At 40.7% G+C, this 23,230-nt stretch overlaps 1 long non-coding RNA gene across 1 annotated transcript in view; it reads right to left on the bottom strand.

Moving 5' to 3' along the window:
* Nucleotides 1–6,256: 6,256 nt before the first annotated feature.
* The window catches only part of LOC105740680, a 29,123-nt gene continuing 12,149 nt past the window's right edge, over nt 6,257–23,230 (bottom strand). Inside the window, exon 3 of the long non-coding RNA XR_001116749.2 lies at nt 6,257–9,673. This is a non-coding gene — a long non-coding RNA (uncharacterized LOC105740680). The remainder of the gene's footprint in view (nt 9,674–23,230) is intronic.

A 23,230-nucleotide genomic window follows, 5' to 3' on the forward strand; every position in this document is an offset into this window, starting at 1 on the left:
AACCTCATCCTCCCCTCCACTGTCAATACTCTAAGACTTTCCTGACTGCTAATTTCCAGGGAGCCAGGAAATAAAATCCCTTCACAGAGTGAAAACTCAAGAGTTATGTTGTCAAGAAAAAATGGCTAAGGTAATACATAGGCCAGAAACCATGGCAAGTAAATGTTAACCTCAGCCTATAATTTGCTCATAACTAAGAGTTTTAATCTTGAGATCAAAATAAAATGCCAAGATCAAAGTCAAAGGAATGTGACTGAGAAGAATGTAAAGTAATCTCAAAGACCATGAAGGCAAGAAGAAAGTATGCCCCAATTAGAAATCAGATGCAGTCCAGGTTGCAGTGTGGTTGGCTATACACGTGGAAATGGACACTGGGGGAAAGAAGGGAACATTAACACTCAAAGATTTAAGACAGGCAGGAAGAAATAAGCATGTGGGCTTCTATGGTTGGAATGTATCCCTCCACCAGGCGCAGTGGCTCATGCCTATAATCCCAGCACTTTGGGAGGCCAAGGAGGGCAGATCACTTGGGATCAGGAGTCCGGGACCAGCCTGGCCAACATGGTGAAACCCCGTCTCTACTAAAAAAGTACAAAAAGTAGCTAGCATGGTGGCGCGTGCCTGTAGTCCCAGCTACTCAGGAGGCTGAGGCTCAAGAATTGCTTGAACCCCGGAGGCAGAGGTTGCAGTGAGCTGAGATCACGTCACTGCACTCCAGCTGGGTGACAGAGCAAGACTCCATCTAAAAAATAAAAAGAAAAAGAATATGTCCCTCAAAGTTCACGTGTTGGAAATTTAATTCCTAATGTGAAAGTTTTGAGAGGTGGGGAGGTTTTAAGAGCTGATTAGGTCATGAGGACTCTTCCTTCATGAAAGGATTATGTTACTTTCATAAGAGTGGGTTTAGAATCACAAGAGTGAGCTCGTTGTAAAAGGAAGTTTGACTCCCTTTTGCTCCCTCAAATGCTCTCTCTCGCCCTTGTGGATACTTTACACCATGTTATGATGCTGCAAGAAGGCTCTCATCAGATGCCAGCACCATGCTCTTGTGCTTCAAAACCTCAACAACCATGAGCAACATCAATTTCTGTTCATTATAAATTATCCGGCTTGTGGTATTCTGTTATAGTAGCACAAAACAGACTAAGACATGGACTGAGCATGAGGAAATAGGTAAGAAATTGAATTCTTACCTATTATTTGATAAGAAAGTCTTTCACAAGAGGGTAGGCAGAGCAGTACCCCTTAGCAGCAGATCAACTAGGATCGAGCTCTGGTTGCTGGAAAGAATGTCTACATACTGCCTTAGGATTATAGGCCTTTCTGGTGTGAGAAGATGTGTGCTCTGTCCCGAACAAAAGGCTGAGCTCAGCAGCAGGCAGTGATTGTAGTTGGGCGCTAGGCCCAGGAGATTTCTCATGGTCCTAATAACCAGCTTCCATCATGAGCCAACCCATCATGTACACTATTTCCATGTTAATGTTGTTAAAATGACACTAACAGCATGTCACTCCTTTGTTCAGAAGCCGTCAGTGACTCATTGATGCCTAGTGGATGAAGTACAAATGTCTCAATCCTGTCTGCACTTGCAACTTTCCAAAATTTACACTAAAGAGTTCATTGTACAAGAACCAAAGAATGCAAGACTGGGCATTTGTGTCCTCCAAAAAGAGATATGCTGAATTTCTAACCCCCAAAATCTTAGAATGTGACCCTATTTGGAAATAGGGTCCTCACAAATTCAACTAAGTTAAGATGAGGTTATTAGAATGGGTTCTAATCCAATACTACTGGTGTCCTCATACAAAGGGAGAAATTTGGACATAGACAGCACAGAGAGAAGATTATGTGAAGACAAACAGAGAGAAGACGGCTATGTGACAATGGAGGCAAAGAGGGGAGTGATGTATCTACCAAGCCAAGGAATACCAAGGGTTGCTGGCCTTGGCATCAGAAGCTAGAAGACTCAGGAAGGATTCTCTCGTAGAGCTGTCAGAGAGAACATGATGCTGCTGACACTTTGACTTCGTACTTCTAGCTTCCAGAACTGTGATAGAATTCATTGTTGCTGTTTTAAGCCATCTGGTTTATAATATTTTGTTAAAGCAGCCCTAGAAAACTAACATATTGAAAAAGGGGCATACCAGGATCTTCCTTTTAATTTCACATGGGAAAAGTGACCAATATCTCAGTTTGCCTGGGTTTTCTCAGGGATTTTCAGTGATAAAACTGGGAAAGTCCCAAGTACACTGGGACAAGTTGGTCACCTTGTGTGGCAGCCTCCTCCCTTAGTAGGCAGAGTTCCATGGAGGAAGTAAAGCAGCTTTCACAAAGTTCCTCTTTCGAGGGTAAAGTTAGGGAAAACTGTTAGGTAGGGTATGGCAGCCTTAACCAATGTCCAGGGGCAAGGAAAGGTCAAGAGACCCTAAATATAAATTTAACATGAAGGTCCTAGAAATTATGATTGGTGAACTAGTCCCCACAGGAGCTAAATCAGGAGAGAGATAAAGCAAAGGGTAATTTCATCTTGGGGAGATGATGAGAAATAAAAACAATCCATATTTGGCCCTCCTGGAGCAGATTCACCAAATGTTCCCCAGCACTGGTATTTTTTAAAATTTGTATTTGTTTATAGCATAGGTAGAAAGATACCTTTTTAGTATGAATCTATTTCTTGTTTGGGTTGAGCACTTTCAAATATTTACTAACCACTTGTATTTCCTCTTATGTGAATGGAGTATTTGCCCATGTTTCTCCCATAGGTTTTAGTTTTGAAAAATTGGTTCACATGAGTTCTTCAATAGTAAATATATTTACAATGCATGTGCCACATATGTTGCACCTATCTATCCATGTTTATAGTATGCTTTTTAATGCAGTCTATGTTGCTTTCAAAGTATAGAAAATTTATTTAAATTGTTGATGTTTCCTTTTTGATTTTTAACCATTTTTTTAAATTTTGCTCTTAGGCAGTCCTTACCCACAATTTAAACTTGTTTTTAATTTTTAATAGATAATGGTAATATTTTATCCTCGGAGAGAGAGGAGCATAAAAGGTGAAAACACTCATCATTCCATTTCATTACAAAAAGTCATGTCATCTTTACTTACTATACTAAATGGCTCTTGTTCTTCCTTCCTATGGCTGGCACAGCATAAGCCAGTGGCTGGACTAGGGTGAGGGGAATAAGGTGCCAAGGGCACCAAATGGAAGGATTAAATAGTAATTAACTAATTAGTATGTTTAAAAACATAAATACAACACTAAAAATTCAAAGAGTGACAGAGGGCAACAGGGGAAGCAATGTTGGAAAAATAAGGAGGGGAGTAAGAAGAGAATGAAACAACTTTAAAAATTGGTATCACAAATAAAATAGAGAGGAAATTTCATTGGGGTGGAGTTGTGAGGATGAATTGAAAATTATTTCCTTGTTAATGAATGCAATAGATGCTGGAGAACAATATTAATTATTGCTCATTTTTATGTTATTTTGTACTTATAGAACTTACCTGTTTAAGCCCTATTTCACAGTTTTGCTCTGTGATATCTTTGGCTAGAAGTGAAAGAACAGTGTCTTGAAAAACTAAAAGTCAAGATTCTTAATGGAATACAGTGCATACTCTATTCCTTCCTTATCCACTTGAAGAATTATCATTCTCAGGCCTCCAATAGACTGCAACTGCTCCCTGTCCTTCTGCACCTAGCATCCCAAATTTCAACATGGACTTGAGGGAGCTGGCTGTGAGCTTGCCTTCCACTCTATGTACTACTAGGGTACCATAGAAAGGCAGTTGGTCTTTGTCCTGGCTCCTGACACATATTTCTTAAGTTCCTTGTAATTTCCTGCATAATAAGGGTGACAGGAGCATCTTTTGTTCAAATGAGGTGACTCTTGGTGGGTCCCTAGATAGCTTCAGGATGGGAAATAGTTGCCAGAAAGACCAAGCCTTGATTAAAAGCATGGAACTTTTAGCTCCCAACCTCCACCTCCCGGGAGGGGAAAGGGGCTAGAGATCGAGTCAATCATCAATGGCCAACGATTTAATCAATCATGTCTACATAACGAGACCTGCATTACAAACTCAAAATGACCAGGTTCAGAGAGCTTTCCAGTTCACAACCACATCCGTGTGCCAGGAGGGTGGGGCACCTCAACTCCATGAAGAGAGATGCTGCACTCAGGACTCATCTAAACTTTGCCCTATGTACCACTTTATCTGGCTGCTCATCTTTATCCTTTAGAATAAGCCAGCAGAAGTAAGTTAAGTGGCTTTCTGACTTCTGTGAGACATCCTAGCAAACTGTCAAACCTGAGGAGAAAGTTGTGGGAACCCCCAGTCTATGCAGCTGGTTGGTCAGAAGTATAGGTGACCTGGGATTTGCAATTGGTGTCTGAGCCCTTTAACTTGTTGAATCTGTTGCTAATTCCAGGTAGATGGTGTCAGAGATCAGTTGAATTATTGGACACCCAGCTGGTGTTCAGAGAATTGGATAATTCATTGATGTGAAAAGAAACCTCTGATTTGGTGTCAGAAGCACTATTAAGTAAAAATAGTTCAACTGCATAACTTCCCCCTTCTTGGGAATTCCCTTGCATCATTTCTGCCTTTGATAGCAGAGCTTACTGGCTCTTTTGATCTCATCATCCAGAAGTACAAAGTTCACCTTTTAATGGAGAAATAATTATATAAAATATTGCATTTTTTATTATTTATGTAATTTCTCTTAAGTAAGATTTAACACGTATAGGGCAATATTAATTGATTTAATGTGGCTCATCTTTTGTTTTAAATTAAATTCCCCTAAAAATAATTTTTATGTATAAATTCCTTATAAGCTGTGTTTTCCTTTTATGTACTCTCAACATTTATCAAAGACTAAATAATTCCCACTGACAAATGGCATTTTTACTTTAAGTTGCACTTTCCTATAATGTGATTTCAACGTATAGGAAAAACCAAATCATGCCATATATTTTTTTCTATACACATAACCTTGATATGTATGGAATCTAGGTGCTTGGAATTTAGGTTAACAAGATGGATGTGGCCTTTTACATCAGGAAGTTTAGTATGCAGAGTGTGTTAAGGAATGACTTCCCTCTTCTGGCCTAGAAGTTCTGCCTCTCTTTACTGCAGCACTTAGTTGGTGGACGGGAACGGTCCACAGGCTCTTAGAAAATTTGTTGGTGTGTAGCAAACAAGCTCACCTCTATTGGTTCCTGGCAGGAAGGAGGGATGCAGCAGCAACTCTGCAATTGTGAGCAATAATTTCCAAGAGAGACGTAAGACTGTGCTAATATTGACAACACCTTGTTGATTAACTTTCTCTGGAAGAGCATGTATAGCAACTAATCAATAACAAGTCCAAGTCTTCTCTTCTCCTACTACTCACTCTTTGGTTGATGGAGGTTAAAAAAAAAATATGTTTATGTAATTTTTAACAACTACCAGAACAAATCCTGAGTCAATGTTTGACAATCTAAATCCCTTTAAAGTCCTCCTAGGGATTGCAAGTTGTTTATTGATCAAATCCTCATGTTTAGAAAATGAATTCCTCTATGAAATTGGGGGAAGAAATTCCAGTCATATGAATGAGTTGGTCTTTTCTTCCAAGGCCAATAGTGAAATAATTTATAGAGAAGAATTATAAGTGAATTAGCAATTGAGACACTGGGACTTATCTTCAGAGGAGAAAATCTAAATATTTGTCCAACTGAAAACAGTCACACTTCTGTCTGTTAAAGAAAAAAGTAAACAAGAGACACAGTATTTAAGTCCTAAGAAGGGTGGCTAGAAAATGAGGATTTAAAATTTTATCCAAGAAAAAGAATGAAATAAGCACATTTTTACCTATTTCTCCTTTAAACTAGTTACATCTGTTGAAATTACGCATTTATAGACATTAACCATTTGGATAGTTGAGCAATTCTTTATTGCATTTTGTTCCTTAACTATTACTTTTAGGCAGGAGTGATACTAAAATAATCAGCAACCTACATAGCACGGGCACGGCACTAACCAATCAGAACAGACATTCCCTTGTGCAGGCTTTTTTCTTTTTACTCTTTATTCTATAGCTGCTTGATCAATAAGGAGTCTTAGTGTAGGACCTTAGGTGACCAGGATGAGGTAGGGGATCTTCAGAGGAAACTAGAGAAGGAGCAACATATAAACTAGTATGGCAATACCCATCATCCTTGCTGAATATCAACTCTTACTTTTAAGTCCAAAGTCAAACTCCATTATAAAAGACAGTGCCTCCCTCTTCTACACCTTACAATAGCTTGAAGGGGTAAATATTGTTGCCAAGACTTTGTACATGACCAAACAATGGTTAGGAGAGATTGCATCACTTTGCTGTATTAATTTCCTATTGTTGCTATAACAAATTAGCACACAAGTTTTGGCTTTAAAACAACACAAATTCATAATCTTACAGTTTTGGAGGTCAACAGTCAAAACTGGGTCACACTGGGCTAAAATCAAGGTGTCAGCAGGGCTGTGTTCCTTCTGGAGGCTCTAGGTCTAGAGGAGAGTCCATTTCTTACTTTTTCCAGCATTTAAAAGCTTCTTATATTCTTTGGCTTGTCATCTCTTCTTCTGTTTTCAAGTCAACATGCTAGCAGTTTCTAACCTCTCTGATTCTGACCTCCTTTTTGGGATGACATTTGTTCAACTCAGATGATTCAGGATAATCTCCCCCCTCAAGATTCTTAACATAATTGTATCTGCAAAGTCCTTTTTGTCAGGTAAGGCAACATATTCACAGGTTTCAAGGATTAAGACACTAGCATCTTCAAGGAGCCATTACTCTGCCTGTCACACTTGCTTAGTCTCACACAGCTGATAGTAGTGAAGTCAGGATTCAAACCCAGTCCCATCTAACCCCAGAGTCAATGATCTTGACCATGGTGGCTTTTCACCTCCCACAAATGCCATGCAAAAGGAATTTAAGTCATTAGAGTGACTATGTATTTGAGCATGAGCACGAGCAGTGATCATGAAAAGCATTTGTCATAGAAAAGCAAGCAGGTTCACAAAGCACTGCTTAGTAAATTATCCACAGGAACATGAAAATGCTTTGTTACAAAGAATGCTTAAACGTCTGGAATTTTACTTCCATGACTAACTGAAAAAGCGAATTATTCAGGCTTCCAACACTAAAATGATGCTTCTCTGATCACATAGATTAGCTACAAAGCCAAATTTGGGGAAGACTGAATTTTTAAAGAGTATCTTGGAAGAAGAAAGAGACAAACAAGGACACTTTAATGCCAAAGTTAGGGCTACTGTCATCACACAGAACACCCCAAAATCTCAAGGATCAGTTTGCAGACTTGACCAGCTCCAAGAAGCCACATGGATAAAATAGGGTTGGGAGGATTTGGAAAATAAAGCTTGGAATCCCCCAGCTTATGACAGAAGGAAGAAGGATGTATTTACTTGGATAAAGAGAGTTCAAAACAAAACTCCGAAAAAATCACAAATAAAATTGCCCAAGGAAAATGAAAAATAACAAAACAAACAATCCCGCGTGAACATACTGTCTATTCTCCTTTAACGGACTTTTTGCTAATTTCTCAGTTCATCAAGTTGCAAGACAACATTTTAAAAATGACCATGGAAACAGCCTGTTTGAAGGGCTGGTAGCAGAGCACAGTGGGCAAGGATGCCCTGTTTACAACGCAGATGCACACACACACACACACACACACAAACTGAACTTGATTTTTCAATAACTTGATTTCTACTTCCATTTTCTCTGCCCTGGGAGATATTTGGCTGTTGATTTAGAGATGCGATCAGCTCTGAAATACGACTTTTCTCCTTATTTTTATGAGAAAGAAGATTAAACAAAAAGAAAAGAAATTTCCATCTGCCTTCTATAACACTTCCCTAGGAAAAACTGATTGCTTTATAATAGGCAGCAGTGGTTCTCAATTGGGGCTATTTGTGCCCCAGTGGGCATTTGGCAATGTCTGGAGACATTTTTGGTTGTCAGAACAGGAGATGGGGAGGCAGGTACTACTGGCTTCTAGTGGTAGAGGGGATGCTTTGCCAAGCATCCTACGATGCACAGGACAGCCCCCATAACAAAGAATTATTCAGCGCAGAATGGCAATAATAATAAAGGTTGAGAAAACCTGACCTATAGCCTAGTGGATAAGAACAGGGCTCTGGAGGTAGATAGCCTGTATTCAAATCCTGGCTTCACTACAGACTAGCTGAACACCTTAATGTTTCCATATCTCCACTTCCTTATCTCTAAAAGAGATAACAAATGCCCCCAATTTAGAGGGCTCTTGTGGGCATCAAATAAGTTAGTCAAGGTAAATGCTTACAGTACAGCCTAACAAATAATATGCATATCACAAATGATGCACATATTGTTAAATATATCATCATAGACTACTAACCTCACAGGCTCAAAATTGCTTACCTGTTTAGCTTCCCCAACTCCCTCACTGAAGTGTGAGCATCCTAAGGACAACACTGAATCTTAATTGTTTGCTTCACCTCAGCACCAAGCACAGAGGTTAAGAAGACTTACAAGAAATGAGATGCCGAAGATTCAATCCACTGATGGTAGCCGTTGTCATTGGCCATCGCCCACATCCACTCAGCCCTTGGCACTCCAGGCCCCGTGGCTTGATGTTCTCTATGACCGAGGGCTTTCTCTGACCTGAAGTGCCAGGGAATCAATACCGCCAGTAAGCAGCCCTCAATCAACAACAGATGGAACTGGTGTATTAATACCCCAGTTCCCCCGGCCCTCACAAGCATCACTGTGAGGTACATGTTCCCCACTGTCTCAGGCTTCCCCAGCAGGTGTAAGCTCCAATTGCCCAAAACAGTGCCTTGCTTGATAACATGCCCTTTCCTGATTGCCTTCCCATCCTTGTCTCATTTTCCCCCTCTTCCACCAGTGTTTTCTGGCTTTACCTCCCATGTAAGCGACTGTACTCTGACCCTGGTCTTCAAGCTGGCACCTGGAGGAACTACAACTAACACAGCACTCCAGGAGCAGGATGGACCAGTTTCTCCAGGAAGATGATCTCCCTGAATAAATATTCCTGCACATCTGTGGGAGATAAGAAATCACAGTACTTGGACTCAGGCTCCATTCCTGCCCATTTCTCATCTCTTGGGAAGCATGTCCCTTTCCACAAGATGGCAGGTGCTGAAATGGGAAGTAGAAGAGAAAAAAATCCATTTTCAGAGTGATGAACTAAATAATTTGCCTCCAGGTCTGAGACAGGTATTAAATGAAACTTGAGGTAATCTTCCGAGCAGAGCTTGGGGGCACCTGTGACTTTTAAATGGAGCTACTCTGTTTCTAGGGAAATACATACTTTTAAAAATTACGCTTGAGGCTAAAAGCTTCCAACAATAAATCTCCTGGAGGCGTGCTCCTCTAGGGACAAATATACCAGGAAATCTTCAAAGAGGGTGCTCGGTTTATCACTTGGTGTCTCTTTCCCACTGCGGAAGGAAATCCCTTTGTTTCCGCTGAGAAATCAAGTCCACTGGGACTTCTTCGAAGGATCAAGAGGTCTTCAGCTCGTCCCATCCCCACCCGTTAAAGACCACAGATCATTTCATTCTGAAAATAATCCTTTGGGGGTTGAAAGCAGACAGCATATTAGCAATCGATGCTGTTCCTCTTGACCTGAAAAAAAAAAGAAAATCAAGCATACAAATAACAACAAGTACCCATCCTGCTGTGAAATAAAAATATAATCTCACATCTGTTCCTGTATCTTTCACAGAAAACCGGATGATACTATTCCTAAGAACTTGTTGAGCACTTACTATGTGTCTTAATCTGTTTTCTATTGCCCATAATAGAATACATGAAACTGAGTAATTTATAAGGAGATTCATTTTTCACAGTTGTGGAGGCTGAGAAATCCAAGGTCAGGGGAGTGCAGCTAGTGACAGTCTTCTTGCTGATGGGGATTACAGTCCTGAAATGGCCCAGGGCATAGCATGGGAAGGGGGCTGAATATGTTAGCTCAGGTCTCTCTTGCTCTTCTTATAAAACCACCGGTCCCACTCTTATGTTAACCCATTATCCGTTAATCTATGAATGGATTAATTCATTCATAAAGTCAGAGCCCTCATGACGCAATCACCTCTTAAAGGACCTACCTCTCAGTATTGCCACATTGGAGATTAAGTTCCAACAATAGTTTCAGAGGAGACAAACATTCAAACTGTAGCACTATGTATAAGGCATTTAAATTTATCTCACTTAAAAACTCCACAAGATAAGTAAGAGTATGTCCATTTTACAGATGGACAGTCTGAGAGGCAAAGCTTTAAAAAATTGATGAAAGTTATGCCATTAGCTCATAAAAAGCAAAGCTGGGATTTTTTTTAACCCAGGAGAGCCTGACTTTAGAATTCTACACTCAGTGATTACCTTATGTGAAACTTAAGTCAATTTAACTAATAAACATCATCTGAGGAAAGCTGATTAATTATTCCACTAGATATCAGGGAGCGTATAAAAACTGACAGTCGTCAGAGGGAAAAGCCCAATGAATGGGGAATAATTGCTGCTGATGGCTAGTGAAGTCTTTCATCTAAGATTCCATATCATCATAAACTTTATTTCTCATATGTATATGAAACATGCATGCAACTACAACACAGTTGTTGAAGAATCTAATTTGCAGGAAAATGAAATTAAATATAGGAGTAATAGAATTAATAGAAAAATGAGACTTGGAGATGAATCTACCCTCACTAAAGAAAATGAGGAAAAGAGACTCATGTTATACTGCACTGAGACCAACACTGTGACTGAAAAACCTCAGTTTCCTGCAAAGTGAATGTGCTAAATTCTCTTCACATTCCCCATCTGCCTCCCACTCAGAGCTGTGTGCCAGACTGCCCTAGCCCATTCTGAGCTCCAACACTCACTAGCTATAGGGGCTTGAGAAGTTCCCTCATCTTTTGTGAGCCTCTGCTTCTCACTAAAATGCAGCCAGGGCTAATAACTTCATCAAAGGATTGTTGTGAAGACGAAATGAGAAATGCATGCAAAGGCATGACTCCGTGACCAGCAAGTGATAAGCACTCAGTAAATATTCCTGGGTCTCCTTCTGCCCTCATCTAAATCCTGAGAGTGCCAGATAGTGCACACAGATACCACTGGCCCCAAGCTCTACCCAGTGGCCTTTGAGCTTGGCTTCCTTTGCAGACCAGAGCAAAGAAGGGAAACCTTGGTTAGCTGAACTAGCCTCTGCACTGAGTTCCTGGGGGGGGACTCTTACATTGGTGATTCAACCATTTATAGGACTCCAAGTTCAGGGGAGAGCCCTCTTTCATTCCCAGCCCCCTGGGATGAGATCTTACAGGGGTGAGCTTAGAAGAAAATCCAGCTGTAGGTGCATGGATTCTCATGGTGCTTTGGGATGCACTGAACAGAAAGAAAATGCTTATAACCAGGGGGAGATACATAAACAGGTGGGTGTTAGGAAGACTGATGAGTGGCCCAGAACATGAACTCTTTCTTCAGAGGTTCATAAAAATAGTCCTTATTGACTGAAATTACTTTAAAGAAATTATTCCTAGTCCTCATCATAAATGAATAAAATTGTTCCATTATCTCCAGTTTACAGGTTGGATTGATCTCAAAGTTCAAGTATCTTACCATAAAGCCCTAGTTGGGAAGAGGCTGATTTGGAATAGAGACTCAGACATCCTGATTCTGCACCCTGTAATCTTTTCTCTCTCCCTTCTGTGTCCCTCTTGAGTGATTAGTGTTTCTATAGATACCCGGAAACATCTAGAAACATCTAGAAAATCCACCTAGAGAGATGAGCTGCTCAGCACAGACCTCCCTTCAGGAAAGGCCTTACCATCTAGCTGAGGGGTGTGGGTCAGCAGACTGTACCCCCTCCCCACTCCTTGCCATCTGTTCTTGAATGCAGGGGCTGCCACAGCTGCAAAGTGCCAGCTGAACCCAGGTCATGCTTTTGGAGCAGCTCCCATAGTGATAGAGCAAGGTGGGGGCATAAAGGCCCAGTCATTTCTGTCCAAGGCAGGATGCTCTGATAGGCAATATGAGCCCCAGAGCTCCGCAAAGGGTTGGCAGGGGCTTTATCAGAGTTGCATGTCAGTTCAACATCTGCCTCTGCCCAATCTTGCTTTCTCCCCTTCTTTTTATAGGTGTTAATCCCAATAAATACCTAAACTCCCAATTCTGCCTCCAAAGAACCCAACCTGCAGTACAAAATGAAGTACGGAGTGTGGTCTACAGAGCCACTCTGATCCTAAAATCACAATCATTCCCATTCAGAGCGCCCAGGGAACTCAGGTCTTTTAAGCTGCAGAAAGATAGGCTCAGGTAGGGAAAAACAGAAGTTCAGTTTTGGAGTGAAAAGACCTCTGCTGGACCCTTAGCTCATCCACTGTCTATCTCTGTGTTAAGCAATCCAGGCGACCTCACTCAACCTTATAGGTAAATTAGAACAAATATTACTTCATGGGATCAATCAAGACAATGCAAATAAAAATCACAGTGCATTTTATAATGCTTATCACTGTCATCCTGACATATCCCCCTCATTCCATTATAGATGAATGCGCACAGTTATTTGTGGCATGGGAGAAATGCTTCTCTCTTCCCCAAACTCAATTCCCCTCTCACTAAAGGAGAGTAAATTCCATTCTTTTCCAAAACTCTCCAAAATCAGCAGGCCCAGAAGCAAGAAAGCGAGGAACATTGTTATTCTTGTACGGCAGAGCTGTAGCATATAATTAAATCATTAAAAGGCAAATTAACTCCTCTAGCAATACTCTTCCAAGTATTTGTGGGCAAACCCATTAGCATTGTGCCAGTAAACTCCGAAATTTCTTTGCATGCAGACTGAGTAACTACAGCCTCAAAGGAAAGGGGTGGGGTGGGTAGTGCAGAGTATGGTGATTTGACCTACCACGGAGATATACGGGAGTGTTAGGGTGGGGAATAGATAGGATGCCAATGATGTGTTGTGACCGTATTTCATAAACCCTTGAAAATATAGCTGCCAAATTTCTTCTACATAGAGCCAACAATAAATCTATTTGTTTCCCAGGAAAACCATTCAAGAGTTTTTGGTTTCCCATTCACTTAGTCTTCATCAACTGCCCCCAGTTTTGCTGAATTCACTCAGCTTGGATTATTTGGTTCTGGAGAGGACGTAGCTAGGCAGGGTTACTGAGTCAGTAGAATGGGCATCTTCCAGTGGGACACTTTGGAGCTATTTATTTAGCAGGGTTTTCAGAATAATGAATATAAAGTTGGCTTTGACTCTGTAGCCAAATATATATTTATGCTATTGACTCAAATTCAAGCTGACCAATCTGGTTGGCTGTCTGCAGCCTTCAATTCTTCAAGGCTTGAGTGTTTTAGTCAATATGTTGATCATTTGTATGATGACCCTGCTTAAACCATTTAATAAAATGTAAACAGCATGAAAGTGTATTGGAAGTCAACATAGCTCATTATTGTTGCTTATACACTCATCGAAATCCTGAGCAGCGCATCTGACCTGATTGGAGGTTTCCTCCAGAGTCATACAATAATTTCAGCTGTGAAAAAAAAATTTTATGGCATGTAAGATTAGCCCACACTAATGCAAGGTCAAAAATAATAGAATCAATAGGCAAACTCAATACTGTTAACATTTTGAGAAAATTACTACCAGAAAACAATGTCAACAACAGATTGAAATGGGTCTCCAAAGTCGTCCCATTGATTTCCTTTCACTTTGGTGACAATCTAACTCTTTCTTTTATGCAATATGTAATGTTTTAGCCTTCTTTTCCCCCAGCTCTGCTTTAAACATGGAATATTTCTGTTGTACTCTTTTTGACTGATGTCAAACATTACATGTGTCAGAAAAACGTATATGGTTGTCCATATCTAAAACAACTGAATATGAAAATTTATTCCATCATGTAGAGCCTTTCATGGGTCTTTAAGGCTCAGTTGATAAATTCAAGAGTTATTTTAATTATAGCAAGGCATCCAAATGCAAATGTAAACAGTGTCATTAATAAATTATCAACTAAGTAAAAACCTAATACTGGAAACATACGGACTTGAACATAGTTTTATATCAACTATATTGCAAGCATGGTCATCACCCTTGATGTTTGAAGGAGAGTTTACTGTTTGGCAGATCTACGTTCTTTAGCATTGAGAAATCAGACAGTAGCCATGCATTAGCAATGGAGTTAGCAACCCCAACCCCACCCAAGACTTTTCTGCTCCAGTCTTCCCATTTTAGTCAAAGGCTCTATCACCCCTAACTCCAACCACTGATTTATTCAAACCAAAACTTTAGGAATTATCATTAATTTCTCTCTTTCCCTCTTTCTCATAGCCAATCCATCAGCAAGCTGTGGCAATTTTAACTCAGAATTATATTCTGAATCCATTTACTGAACTCCATCTCTGGTTATGCACTGCAGTAGCCTCTTTCCTGGTCTCCTTCTTCCTATTTCATATTGAACAGGGCATAACGATCACTTACAAACACAAATCAAGTCCTTAAAACTCTTTCATGGTGCCATTGCCCTTAATATAAAACCCAGACCTCCATATCATTGCCTACCGGGCCCTATATAACCTGGTCCTTGTCCACCTGTCCTTCCTCATCCTTGGTCACTCCATTCCTAACTTCCTGAGCTCCAGCCCCACAGTTCTTTCGTGGCTCAGAACATGCCAAACTCAGTAATATTTCAAGGCCTTTGCCTGGGCTGTTTCTTCTTCCTGGCACATTTTTCTCCCAACCTTATTCATCACTGGTTTCTTCTCTTTGGCTAGGTCTCAGTTCTCCTGGAAGAACCTTCTCTGACATGTCATCAAAGGGTGGCCTTAACCTCACCCTCATACCTCTTGGTTACTTTTATCATCTTCATCATTTCTAATTAATATGAGATTCCTTAAAGAACTAAAAGTAGAACTACCATTTTTTTTATTATACTTTAAGTTTTAGGGTACATGTGCACAACGTGCAGGTTAGTTACATATGTATACATGTGCCATGTTGGTGTGCTGCACCCAGTAACTCGTCATTTAACATTAGGTATATCTCCTAATGCTATTCCTCCCCCCTTTCCCCACCCCACAACAGGCCCCGGTGTGTGATGTTCCCCTTCCTGTGTCCATGTGTTCTCATTGTAGAACTACCATTTGATCCAGCAATCCTACTAGTGGGTATCTACCCAGGGGAAAAGAAGTCATTACACGAAAAAGATACTTCCACATGCATGTTTATAGCAGCACAATTCACAATTGCAAAAACATGGAACCAACTCAAATGCCCATTAATCAATGAGTGGATAAAGAAACTGTGGTATATATATATATGATGGAATACTACTCAGCCATAAAAAGGAATTAATTAATGGCATTCGCAGAGACCTGGATGAGACTGGAGACTATTAATCTAAGTGAAGTAACTCAGGAATGGAAAACCAAACATCGTATGTTCTCACTCATAAGTGGGAGCTAAGCTATAAGGATGCAAAGGCATAAGAATAACACAATGGACTTTGGAGACTCAGGGGGAAAGGGTGGGAAGGAAGTGAGGGATAAAAGACCACAAATTGGGTGCAGCATATACTGCTCAGAAAATGGGTGCACCAAAATCTCACAAATCACCACTAAAGGACTTACTCATATAACCAAACACCACCTGTTCCCCAATAACCTATGGAAATAAAAAAATTAATAACGAATAAATTGAAACATAAAATATGGGGTCTTTTGACTTTTTTCACTTAGCACAGTGTTTTCAGGTATTACCCACGTTATAACACATATCAATACTTCATTTTAAAAAAAGTTAACATTTATAACTGACTCCAATGTATAAAAGAAAAGGGAGGGGGAGAGCTGAATCGTATTCTCTAACATATACCCCTTTGTTCTCAAGCTTGATTCACACAGACAGCCAAACTCTCTTCATTTATCCATGAAGGGCATTAGTACTCATCTTGCTAAATTTTCTTTGGAGTAATTTTTCAACCTTTCAGAGTTTCTCCCTAATTTCAGGGTTCTTGTCCCTTTCCCATAATGCACCTGGGCATCAGTGAAAGGTCGGTTCCTCATGGTGCCAGCAAGGCATTTCTGGCCTGTGAGCTCCCCTTTCATGATGGCTCCTTCTGTTCATGGTCTTCCGGCATTGCCCTCCACACTTACTGCAATTACTGTTGCATAGGGTGGCCTCCCTGCTCAACGGGCATTCCAGGCTGGTGTCCACCAAGATGCAGTTGAGACCCACCAGTCCTTTGGGCTCTGTGTTGGCCTCTGGTGTTAATGACCCTGGATCTCACCATTGCTTCTGGGCATGAAGTCCCAGTCCCCTAAACTTCCTCTACCTAAACGCAGTCTTATTCCAGGCAAAGAGTTTATACAACATTTCCATATCCCCATGAGTACAAATGGCTGCTTGTTTCCCCACCATGTCGGGGTATGTGTGGTCCTGTGATGCTGCCCAGGCCAGCCAATGTTACTCTCCTTTTTCCTGCCTCAGCCTCCTGAGTAGCTGGGACTACAGGTGCATGCCACCACACCCGGCTAATTTTTTGTGTTTTTAGTAGAGACAGAGTTTCACTGTGTTAGCCAGGATGGTCTCAATCTCCTGACCTCATGATCCACCCACCTCGGCCTCCCAAAGTACTAGGATCACAGGCGTGAGCCACCGCACCCGGCCGTTACTCTCTTATTTGAAACTATGTTAAGAGGTGTCCTTGTGTCTAACAGGATGCTTCTCTATGAGGCCTCATTCTCCTCAGTCTTCAAGCTGAAAAGTTATGTTCCAGAGTTAAATTCATGATGACCTGAAACCTAGAATCACTAGGATCCTCCTCTGAGGATTCCTGCCTCCTCTCTCCTTACCACGTTTCTGGGCTCCTCCTTCTGGCCTCCAAAAACTTTTCCCTTTCTATGTGATCAGAAATTTATTTTAACACATTACCTCATCTTTGCCACTCTAAGTTTCCTTCTGTGGTCTGCCTACCAAGCTTTGATTGTGGGATATAAAAACCCAGTTTGGAGAATACTCAGAATAATAGTACTTTCTTGTAGAAACCTGGCTTATAAAACTATCCTTACTACATTTCTATTTTGAAACTCAAAGCTAAGAGTTATAATTAAGATAATTATATTTACATAAGTGTTGCTTGAGGATTTTTAAATATTTTTTTAAATTCTGAAGTCATCTTAAAATTGCAGAAAAGTTTCAGGTATAGAAAAATAAAATTTATCCTCCCCACACTATAAGAGTAAGTTGCTAACCTGATGCCCAAACAGCTTAGCGTGTATTTTCTATAAACAAGGACATTCTTTTACACAAGCAATCATCAAGATCAGGAAACTAACATGAATCACAGGATATATTCCTATTATCCCACTCATGTTTCTCTAATTGTCCTAGTAATGTCCTTTGTAGTCAAAGGAGCAAGTTCAAAATCAACTGTTGCTTCTGTCCTCTTCAATCTGGAACACTACCTTGGTCTTTCCTTGACTTTTATAACCCAACACTTTAGAAGAGCATAAGCCAGTCATTTTGTATATGTTCTCTGCACTTCTGTGGCTGCCCACCCTTAGTGATTGTGAGATAACTATAGCATAATCTGAAGCCATGGTTAAGAAGACAGATTCTAAAACAAACATCCGGGGGTCACATTCTGTCTCTACCACTCCTGCATCTCTGTTGCTGCAAAAATATGATTTCCTTGTCAGTAGAATGAAAGGAATGAAAGTGATCATTGTGCTTATTTCCTGGGGCTATTATGAGAATAGTCTTCTTCTTGCTCACTCAGTGCCTGGGTTATCTGGGAATTGATGAACTCTGGCTGTAGCCTTTACAAATGACTGGCAGGTGCAAGAAATATAAATATCCCTTGCTCCTAATTGGGACAATTTGATGCATGGCTTACACTCAGAAGTTCCCCCGTGGGATAGAGGGCAAGAACCCAAGTTACCTTCCCTAGAACCTGTAGATATTGTATACTCGCTTGGCCTCCTTCTTCTCCTGGCTTTATTTCCTCACTTCCCTTCTGGTATTTTCAGTAGATGCTTCCTAATAAATTACTTCCACACAGATCCTTCTTTCAAGATCTGCTTCTGGGGAACACAACTTAGGACAATTTCCATCTTTTAAGAAAGCAGTTTGCCCACCATATAGAGGACAGATAGAAAATAGATCAGTTCAGAAGCTGCTAGAGTCTATATATTTTTAAAAATGTAAATCATTCTACCCAAAAGTCAGATGTTTATCACAGCACTATTCACAAAAACAAAGACACAGAATGAACCCAGGTGCCCGTCAATGGTGGATTGAATAAAGAAAAGGTGGTACATATATACCATGGAATACTATGCAGCCATAAAAAAGAACAAAGTCATATTTTTGCAGCAACATGGGTGCAGCTGGAGGCCATTATCTTACATGAATTAATGCAGGGACAGAAAAACAAATATTGCATGCTCTTACTTATAAGTGGGAACTAAACCCTGGGTACTTATGAACATGACGATGGCAACAATAGACACCGGGTACTACTACAGGTGTGAGGGAGAGATGGGGGCAAGAGCTGAAAAACTAAATATCAGGCACTATGCTCAGTACCTGGGTGATGGAATCAATGGTATCCCAAACCTCAGCATCATTCAATATGCCCATGTAACAAACCTGTACATGTACCCCTGAGTCTAAAAAAGTTGAAATGATTTTAAAAGGTGGCTTAATTTTATTGTAACTGGAGAAATGCAAAATTGAAATGAAAAACCATTTTATATCCTACACATGAGCAATAACTTTTTTTTTTTTTTTAGACGGAGTCTCGCTCTGTCGCCCAGGCTAGAGTGCAGTGGCGTGATCTCTGCTCACAGCAAGCTCTGCCTCCCGAGTAGCTGGGACTACAGGCACCCACCACCATGCCCGGCTAATTTTTGTATTTTTGTATTTTTAGTAGAGACAGGGTTTCATCGTGTTAGCCAGGATGGTCTCGATCTCCTGAGCTTGTGATCCGCCCGCCTCAGCCTCCCAAAGTGCTGGGATTACAGGCGTGAGCCACCGCGCCTGGCCGAGCAGTAATTTTTAAAAGTCTAAATACTATCAGTAGGCAAGGATGTAACAGAGGAAAATTCTTATGTAACACAGGAAAATTCTGATATACTGCCGGCAGGAGGGTAAATTGGTAGAACTACTTTGGAGGTCAGCTTAGCACTATCTGGTAAAGCTGATGTGTATATCCACAACCATGTAATAAACCCATGCAACAAACCTGCACACGTACCCCTGCACATGAATCTAAAATAAAAGTTGAAGTTATATTTTTTAAAAAATAGAAGCTGCCAGAGTTGCCCAGATGTGAACCATGTGGGCAGAGAAATGAACATACACAGAATATATGTGGAGATGGAGTCTACAGGACTGGCTTCTAAATGGCATACAGAGAATAAGGAGGGAAAGAGGCATATCAAGGGCGAATCCGAGATATATGCAAATTGTTTCACATGAGGAACAGAACAGCACTCCAGCTATGGAGAGCTGATATTCTTAGAATCTCAGTTAATAATACTAAACATCGTTGGTAACAAGGGCTGTAGACACACAATAGAATTTAATCGCTGGTACCACAGTCTCACAATGGGAAATTACAATGCCCTGAATTTAATAGGTTTCATTTTTCAAAGTGAATATTTCGCTTTTACAATCTCTCACTGCCAGCGATGCTCTTGGATTAGAACTGATTAGAGAGTTTTCTTTTATCTAGAAACAAGGCCCTTGGCTATTCATACAGACTGGTTAGCTTTGTCCAATGGAAACAAAGGCCACTTGCCTTCCTCTTCCTCCTTTATGTTCCAATGTTTTTGATTACCTCAGACAGGCCTTCAATTTTTTTTTTCCATTTTAGCACAGCAGTGACAGTATAAGGAAAAAAAAGGTGTCAGAAGACCTGAGTTCCAGTCCACCAACCCCAGCACTTGGATGGGTCACGCATCATCTGATTCCCAGGTTCCTCAACTGAGTTAATAATTACATTCTGTACATATTTATTGAGTAGCTAGTGCTTCAGGCTCTGTTATGTATTAGGGATATGGTGATAAAATCGTCCTCGCCCCTGACCTCACAGAGTTTACAGGATTCCCCATCCCCACCCACAAACAAAATGTTACGTAAAATTGATGGGACAGACAAATGTACACTTACTAGAATTTTTGTAATTTATTTACAGTCTTTTAAATGGCTCCACCTACCTTCTAATATGATCAATTATGATTCAAATGCCTGATTGCACATTCTGAAGAAATGATCACATACAGTTGTGTAGGTCTATAATCCCCCATCTGGAATTTTCAGGCCAAATATATTTCAAAATTCAAGTTTTACTTAGATTTTAGGTTAATAGGTTCAGATATATTAAATCATAATCTCAAAGGAAACTGAGGCTGATCCCTGTAATCAAGCCCAATATTTCTGCAGTGCAACCTAGCCTCAAATGTCACTACACACACACACATACACACACACACACACACACACATACACGTATATAGTCTTTATTCATCTTGCTGTGTGGGAATATCCCTTAGTTCAATTTTGGCCATCAAGTGAATCATAAAACAAATTTAAAATAGCCAACTTTGGTCTTCAGGTGGTTTTTTTTTTGGATTTCAGAATTGCATGTAAGAAATTGCAGGCCTACAGCTCATAATTTTGAAATAAGCAGGACATGGGTTGAGCCTTAAAAACCAAATTTATCAAAGATATTCATTACAATTGCATTTGCTATAATGGTATTTGACCTATAGATGACCCAGCTTTATAAATAAACTTAAAGCACCTCCAGGTCCATTAATATTTCATTGATCCATAAAATACTTTCAAGTACTTATATTTATCTGCCTCATAGAAAGACCGTAACTGATGTAGAAACCACATGCACAAAGCCTCGCTCTGGTGTCCTGGATCATAACTCACATGAACATTAGGAGTCAGCTATAATATAATTTTTAAGGCCCCAGGAGGGACTAATGAAAGTTGGCATGACAGAATTGGACCATGCCATATGGTGGGTCAGCTTTTCCCATGCTCAAGATAGCAATATTAGAGTGATCTCTTTAAAATGCACATTGGTGCCAATGTCTTCTGCTTAAAACCCTCCAGTAGCTTCCCACAGCACCTGGAAGAAAGGCCAAATTCCTTAACTTGGTCTGGCACCATATGACCTCATCTTTCTCCATCTCTCCTGATGTTCCAACCACCTGGCCTTCTAATTTACAAAGCTCCCACCCACCTCAACACCTTTGCCCAGCTATTCTTCCTGCCTAAAAAGACTTGAACTGGCCCCATCCTTATTCCTAATGGCTTCTCTCCATCACTGAGGTTTCAGCTTAAATGTCACCCACACAAAAAGATCCCTGACCACAACTTTATCTGAGGAAGGCACCCGGCACAGCCTTCATCAGGTTTTCTGCAGGAAAGCTGAGGCAGGACAGGTGAACAGTTTAGAGCTGTCTAGTTTAAATAATTCTAGTGTACTCTGGGACTTAAAGCTGTTCCTACTTGTCTGGTACCTGGCCCCAGGTTGATTTAGGGTAGGGGACATATTGGGCTGGTGTATGAAAGTAAGCTACAGAGTATGAAATATGGATCACAGAATAAATTGTAAACAACTTTTGTCATTAGTTTGGCCTTGTAATTAATGGATGTCAAATAGACAAATTCAGAAGCTATGGAAACACAGACTGGTGTCACACAACACTAAAACAAATATAAGACTGTTTTAAATAAGATAGAAGTTTATTTCTTTCATGCACAAAGAAGTCCAAAAGTAACAAATCTAAGGTCAACATGGTCGCCCAATGGTGTCATCAGGGAACATATGTCCTTGTCTTTCCACTTCCCCAATGTTGCACAAGAGTCCCATCTCAAGATCACTTTGCACTCATTTCCCATTGCTGTTGTAGCAAATTATCACTAATTTAGTGGTTTAACGTGACATACATTTAGTATTGTACTATTCGAAGGTCACAATCCAAAATGAGTCTTACAGTGCTAAGAAAAAGATGTCTTTCAGGAAGACTGTGGTCCTTTTCAGGGCTCTAGGAGAAAATCAGTTCCTCGCCTTTTCCAGCTCCTATGGGCTGCCCACATTCCTTGACTCATGGCCTGTCCCTCCATCTTCAAAGCGCATCACTCCAACCTCTGCTTCCAAAGTCTTTGACCCACTTGCTTCCTTCATCTAAGAACCTTTCTGATGACAGTGGGCCCACCTGGATAATCGTTCCTCTCAAGATCCTTAACTTAATCACATCTGTAATGTTCCTTTTGCCATCTAAGGTAAGGTACTCACAGGTTTTGAGAATCAGGACATGCGTATCTTTGGGGGGCCATTATTCTGTCACCATGCATCAAATTCTCCAGGGTGGCAGCTAGAGCTCCAGGCATCAAATACACATTCCAGGCAGCAGAAAGAGAAAGGAGTGGAAAGTGTCACTATCTCCACCTGCTTTAAGGAGCCTTCTCTGAAGTCCTCATAGCACTGTCTCTTATGTCTCTTTAGCTAGATTTAGTCATAATGCATATGCTCCAAAGAAATGCAAGAGAGGCAAGGAAATGCAGACTTTCATGCCAAAGGGTTATGTGCCCAGCTCAAAATGAAGGTTTGCTACTAAGGAAGAGGTGGAAATTAATATATGGAAGCCCCTAGCAGTCAATACTACAATCTCCAACAGCAATATAGGTGTCATGATTGCAGAAACCTTCTCTCTCTTCTGGCTGTTCTCTCCCACAGAGCTTGAACAGCCATCTGGGACCCAGCTGGTCCAGCCACAGACTGTGGAAATGTGACATGAAGCCATTCCTGCTGGAAAATCTGAGTCCTTTGAAGGCAGGGCCTTGTCTTTCATGCTCACTTATTATTCTTAGTGCCTAAAACAGTGCCTGGTGCCCAACGGGCTTGCAGTAGCTGTTGACTGCAGAATGAGTCTAATTTCTTTCATGTCTAGTATGGAGGTTCTCAACTGGAGGTAATTGTGACTCCCAGGGTACATTTGCCAATGTCTGGAGACATTTTTGGTTGTCACACTAAGATGAGAGGGTGACTGGCATCTAGTGGGTAGAAGCCAGTGATGCTGCTAAACACCCCATAATGCCCAGAACTGCCCTCAGCAACAGATGATTACCTCACCTCAAATGTCAATACTGCC

This window comes from Nomascus leucogenys, chromosome 13, assembly GCF_006542625.1.
Source record: "Nomascus leucogenys isolate Asia chromosome 13, Asia_NLE_v1, whole genome shotgun sequence".
NCBI lineage: Eukaryota > Metazoa > Chordata > Mammalia > Primates > Hylobatidae > Nomascus > Nomascus leucogenys.